Source organism: Platalea leucorodia (genome assembly GCF_965183815.1).
Source record: "Platalea leucorodia genome assembly, chromosome: 6".
In the NCBI taxonomy this organism is placed as follows: Eukaryota; Metazoa; Chordata; class Aves; order Pelecaniformes; family Threskiornithidae; genus Platalea; species Platalea leucorodia.
This window is the reverse complement of record NC_138828.1, coordinates 1833625-1839624: the sequence shown is the minus strand read 5'-3', so window position 1 is coordinate 1839624 and position 6000 is coordinate 1833625.

Genomic DNA, 6000 nt, shown 5'->3' with positions numbered 1-6000 from the left:
ACCAGAGACGTCCCGTTTCCCCCCGAAGGGTGGGAGAGAGCCGGGATCTCGCTGAAAACCCACCCGCCCTGTGCAGCAGTGGCACAGGCCGACTCCAGCAGCCCCAGGCTGGGGCCGGGTCCGGCACCGAGCCAGCGCAGTCTGGGCCGGACCCCAACAGCGCCCGCTTCCACCTCCCCAGACGCCCCTCACAGCCACGGACCCCCGAATCGGCTCAGGTAAAGCCAGCATGGCCCCAGCACAAAACCGCTCCCTGGGGCTCCTGGGGCACGGCAGCCCCTGGCACCTACCCACAAGCCGGCACCCCGCTCCCATGGCCTGACCCTGGGAATCCGGTGCCTCCGGCAGCACCCGGAGATCCCCGCCGGCACAGCCAGCCCCGGGAGCCGAGTGCCCCAGTCCCACCGCCCAGCTCTGCTCAGCCGCCGCGTCAGGGCACTCACCTCATCGGGCACGGCCTCCCTGCCGGCGTCCCCCGGCGCTCGCTGCTTCAGGGCCGTGTTCCTCACCCGGGCGCTGGGATGAGCCTTCCCCATGCGTCGGCACAGCCGGGCGGCATCGCCAGTGCCCCCAACGCCTCCCGAGGGACCGGTGGCACCAGGCCGGCTGCTGCTGCCCGCGCCAGGCCCGCTTCACCGTCTCACCGACGGGGCTGCAGGAGCTGGTGCGGATCCCTGAAGCGGCCTCTGCTCCCACTGCAGCACGTCTTCAGCTGAAAAATAAGTTTTTAAGTAAAACAATGGCTTCAGGTGGAGCCCAGAGCCACCCCAACCGCCCTGCTGCGGGGTGCCCGGGGACCCCCGGTGCAAACGTGTCCCCCCGTGCGACCGCGCCATCGGAGGCAGCACAACCAGTCACCGCGGGCAAACCCCGCTGTTACGGGGCGCGCTCGCACTCACCCCGGGCTGCGGGCAGGCGCGCGAGGTCTGCTGGCGGGTGCGCAAGGGCCCCTCCGCAGCTTCTCCACGGCCACAGCTGCGGCCGGCAGCTCCTCCTGCGGCCCCTCTGCGGCGGGTTCGGAGGTGGGATGGGAGCCCCTCTTGTCCGGGATGGGACCAGGCTGGAGACGCGGCGTGCGGAGCCCGTACGGCCGTTGCCAGTTCATGGTTTGAGCGAGGCCTGATCCTGTGGCTGAAATCAGGAGCCGCTGGGGACCCCCAGCCCCACGGGCCGAGCTGCAGCTGCTGCCCCCAGAACAACTTGGCAAAGCAGCTCTCTTTTTGTAGTGTTCTCGCTGCTTGTCTGTTGATCCAGGCATCCCTGGAGTCTGTCTGTCCAGAGTCACTTCTCTGTGATGCCAGCCGATGCCAGGAGAGTTTCAAAGCTGCATCAGAGGGGCTGGGACGCTGGCATTACCTTGGATGCCATGGGGTGGCCTTCATCCTTCAGTGACAGCTCTCAGCTTCCACTGAGCAAGGTCCGTATGCCCAGGGCCTGGCTGTCCTGCAGTTTGTTTTACTTCAGCACGAACACCACCCACGTCTCCAGTGAAACTTGAGGGCTCCTGGCAAGAACCCAGCAGCTGAGAGAGTGCGGGGTCAGGCAGGCGGACGGGAAGGGCTCAGAAAGGGATGGGGGGCAGGATCACACTCCGTTCTCTGGGGCGGGGAGAAAAGCATAGTAAAAATCAGTGCACAAATACAACAACTGCTGTGCAAAGTCAAAGTTTGAACCTTCAACCTTAAAGTTTAACTTCATACCTTAACCGTAACCCGTGGCTAGCAAGCACAGGCAGGGGACTGGTAAACAGCTGCTTAAACGCATCAGCTCATAACCTGCCTTAAGCAAAAGGAAGCCAAAACGCCATGAATTGCGCCCTCGGTCCCATCAGAAAGTCCCACAGCAAGGCTGTTGTTCGGGTGAGCTGAAGCACCGCCGCAGCCATCCTGGTCCCAGCCCCGCTGCCCCCAGCAGCGCGGGGGACGGGACCCCCCCAGCCCTGGCCCTGCTGGGACCCAGCGGGAGCTGCGGGAAGAAACAAAACCCCTTCTTCAAAGCAACCGCAGACACCCGGAGCTGGGAACCAGAGGAAAGCGTGGGCAAACCCAGGCACCAGAGGGCAGGTGGAGCCCGCTCAGGTGCCTCCAGCTCTTGGCTCTCCTCTGCCTCCTGCTACTCACCAGGACCGGGGCAGTAACCAGCGCCTCTGCCTCCCCTCTCTGGAGAGCCCCTGGAAGTCCTGACGGTCCCTCAGCCATCCAGTCCGCGGGTTTGGGTGCCAAAGCCGTGCCCTGGTGCCCAGGGAACGCCCCGCCTGTGCAGCCCAAACCGTCCCGGCCTGTCCGGGGCTGGGAAGGGGTGCAGCCTAGAAAAATGAGGATAAAAGGTCCCGGTTTGGGGTCCTGGCAAATCCGGCAGCACGTGCGTTACACGGGGACCCTAAAACCTGCACCGAAACCGCGTTAATTCCCCCCAGCAAACCGAGGCACGGCTCCCGGCCTTGCCGCGGCGCCGGCGCCCACCCGCGCCCCAAAGCCCCCGGCCCCGGGGAGGCCGCCCCAAAGCCCCCCGGCCCCGGGGACGCCGCCCCAAAGCCCCCCGCCCCAAAGCCCCCCGGCCCCGGGGCCCCCGGCCCAAAGCCCCCCGGGCCAAAGCCCCCCGGCCCCGGGGACGCCGTGCCCCGGCCGCTTTGGCCCCCGCCTGCGAGTCGCTACCCACCCCCCAAAACGCGGCCGGGGCCGGGCGTCCCCGTGTGCGGGGGGGACGAGCGGAGCCCCGGCAGACCAAACCCCCCGGCGGTTCCCAAGGCGCCCGGCCCCGCCGGGAAGCGCCCCGGGCCCCGAGGGCAGCGGCGGCTCCCGGGAGGAGAAGCGGGGCACAAGGCCCCCGCCCGGCGCCGCGGGGAGCCAAGGGGGCGGCCACCCACCGCCGCCCCGCGGGCGCCGCTCCCCGCACCCCCGGCTGAGCCCCGCGGGGCGGCTCCGGGACAGAGCTGCCCCTCGCCCGGGAGCCCCAACACCCCCAGCCCCGGGCTCCGCCTCAGAAGCCGCGGCCGGGCCCAAACACCCCCCCACCGCCCCGCCGCGGGCCTGCCTGGGCCCGGTCCCACTCACCACAGCCGGGCCCGGGGCTCGCCAGCGGCACCGCGGGGCCCCAGGCCGCCCGCAGACGGGGGCCGGGCCCGGCTGGGACCCCCTCGCCATCCCGGGACCCCCTCGCCAGCCCGGGACCCCCCTCGCCAGCCCGGGACGCCGCCGCCCCGCCGATACCTGCGGCCGCCGCTCCGCCTCAGCGCTGCGCTGCTCCCGTGCTTTGGCGCCCCCTGGCGGCGCACAGCGGTACTGCGCCCCGGGGCTCCTTAAACCCTCGGCGAGCGGCGCGCCCCTGCCGGGCGGGGGCGGCCCCACCCGCGCCGGCCAATCGGCGATGGCGGCGGCGGCGGGGAACAGCCAATAGCGAGGCGGGGCGGGGCGGGGGCGGTCCCCTGCGGGCGCCCCCTGGCGGAGGGGAAGCGCCACGGCAGGGGTGGCGCGGGGAGGGGGGGGGGGCTGTCCCCGGGGTTCCCTAATTTTCGGGATTTGCCGTGGGAATGGTGGGAGCACACGGGAGCCAGGGTCCCCGTCAGGCCCCTCGGGCCTCTGAAAGGCGCGAGGGCACCCAGCGACCTAAAAACCGCGTTGGCTGTTAGCACCCCGAAGAAGTAACCCGGCTCCCGCCCCTCCGTCCTGCGACGGAGCCTGCCCTCCCGTTAACGAACGCGAAACCCCGTTAAGGGTTGGTGGTTCCAACCTGGCAGCCCCTGATGAAGCGCCGCCCGCTGCGGCGGTTGCGAAGAGCCCGAAGGGGCAGAGGGCTTGGGAGGGGAGAGCAGAGGCGACCCGAGCTTCCGCTTCTCGGCAAACGGAGCGAGCAGCCTTTGCGGGCTAGCAGGGCCGAGGCCGCGCTGGTCCAGCCCCCCAGAGCATTGCAAGGCCCCGGGGCAGTGGGCTACGCCACACGGCCTGCCTCTGGCGCGGGGGCAAGGCGGGGGCCAGCGCGGGTTTGCAGAGAAAACGGGTGCTGGGCCGGGGTGAGGCGCGGTGAGGTCACCTCGGCGCTGCCCGGAGGGCCTGGAAGCCCAATTGCTGTTAGTTTTGATGAAAACGGAGCAACCCTCGCCCTCGAGCAGCGGCGTAGCAGCAGGCAGAAAGACGGAGGAGTCGGTTTTGTGCTGACTAAGGCACAACAAGATGTTTATTCCTCGGAGATGGATGCGTCCATCCTGCAAATACGAGGAAGGCAATAAGAGAAACAACCTGCAGATCGGTGTCAGCCTGCCACACGTGAGGTTAAGCGTGGAAATGAACCCAAAAGAGAGGTTTGCAATTGTCACAAGCTTCGGCTTTCTGGGTTGTCGTTCCCTTCCAAACCACACTAAGTCAGTAAAACATCTTTCACAGTGAGAAATTAAGGCAGGAACGAACGCGTGCCTCCAGCATTTCCAGCCACAGCAGCCCTCCCTCGTCTGTCCGGACTGGAGCCCAACTGGTTTTTTGAGACGCTATGTTTAGAAACGTGCTTAGAAGCACCCGGGAGTTACCTGCGCCTCTGACGTAGCCTGCCTGCAGCCGAAATGCACCTTTCAAGGCTGCCCAGCGTAACGGCACATTTGGGTAATGCAGCCAAATGCTGAAGGTCTCAGACCAAACTCCTCTGCTGTTGGGCAGTCGCATGACATCTCGCATCCCAAACGCACGGGGATCTGCGCTGCTCAGCCCGCCTGAGCCTCTGGGCTCAGTTTCTAGAAGGAATGCTTCCCTCATTTCTTTCCCCCCGCCCCAAAACGTCCGTGTTCCCAGACACAGACGAAGCCATCCCGGGCTCGTTTCCCTCCCAACCCATCTGACTCGCAATAAACCTCCGTTACCGCCCTTGTCTCTGGCTCTAGACAATTACTGTAGCCAAAAATAGTTTCCTTTTAAATTCTCATCTAAGAAAAGATGGAGAGAAAGGGCAGTTATGCCACAGCGGCAGGAAGGAGAGCACGCAGTTTAAAGCTGGCCGGTTTAGTTCTTGCAGAAACCTTCTCCAGGGTTGGCCTTTTTCCTGCCCGCACAGGTCAGAGCGTATTTGCTCGCAGCCAGCGAGTCTCTCCGTGCCATGAGGGCTGCCCAGGAATCCCACCGACTTCCCTGAGAGTTCAGAATTCGCAAGGGAGCATTTCTTTCAAGCTGAAAACAATCCCATATTAAAAATATTTGGGGGTACTTTTGGCTTGTGTTTTTCTGTGAAAAAGCGTTCTCGTTTCCTACCTACATTTGCTCATCGCCAGCTCGTACCCAAGAGGCAGCCTTTCAACGCTTTCTCGTAGCTGAACACGTTGGCTTTGTTTCCTGGTATTTGCTTCTGAGATTCAAGCGCAGTGAAAAGCGAGACCCTGCCTCAGCAGGTGCCCTGCGGGCTGCACAGCCGGGAGCTCTTCGCAGTTTCTCTCCGATGAAGGGCGGCCTCTTCCCCTCCTGCAGCAGCACCCCTCCGAATTTGTTTCACATTAGCCTTTCCCGAACGTGCCGGCTTTGACTAACGCAGGCTGTTCCAGGCGCAGGCTTTCTAATACTGCGGGGAACTTCCAAACCCACCCCCCCCCCCCGCCCCGAAATACTTCATGTCGCGCTGTCCTGAGATCCCACCCAGTTACTAAACTCGCTCTTACTTTCCTTGGGTTAATAAACCCAGAGCTTCCTTCTCCCCTGGCATTTCTTACTGACGAGCTCCCGGACTTAGCCAGAAATCATTGCTGCGAGATAAATCATGGCCTTACGCTCAGTATAAAGTTTGATACCGTTTTTATTATCTCACTGACCACGGCCACCCCGTGCTCCCAGCCCGTCCTCGCGCAGTACGTGAGGGCGGCACGCGTGCCTGCAACGCTGCTCGAGAGGACGGGGCACCCCCTCTGATGGGCGCAGGGGCAGGCGGAAGGCAGGCAAGCTGCAACTCACACACACGTTATGTGAAGATAAAACCAAAAACACTCACTCTGCGATGGATATATCATATTATAGAGGGGATCGTTGTCCT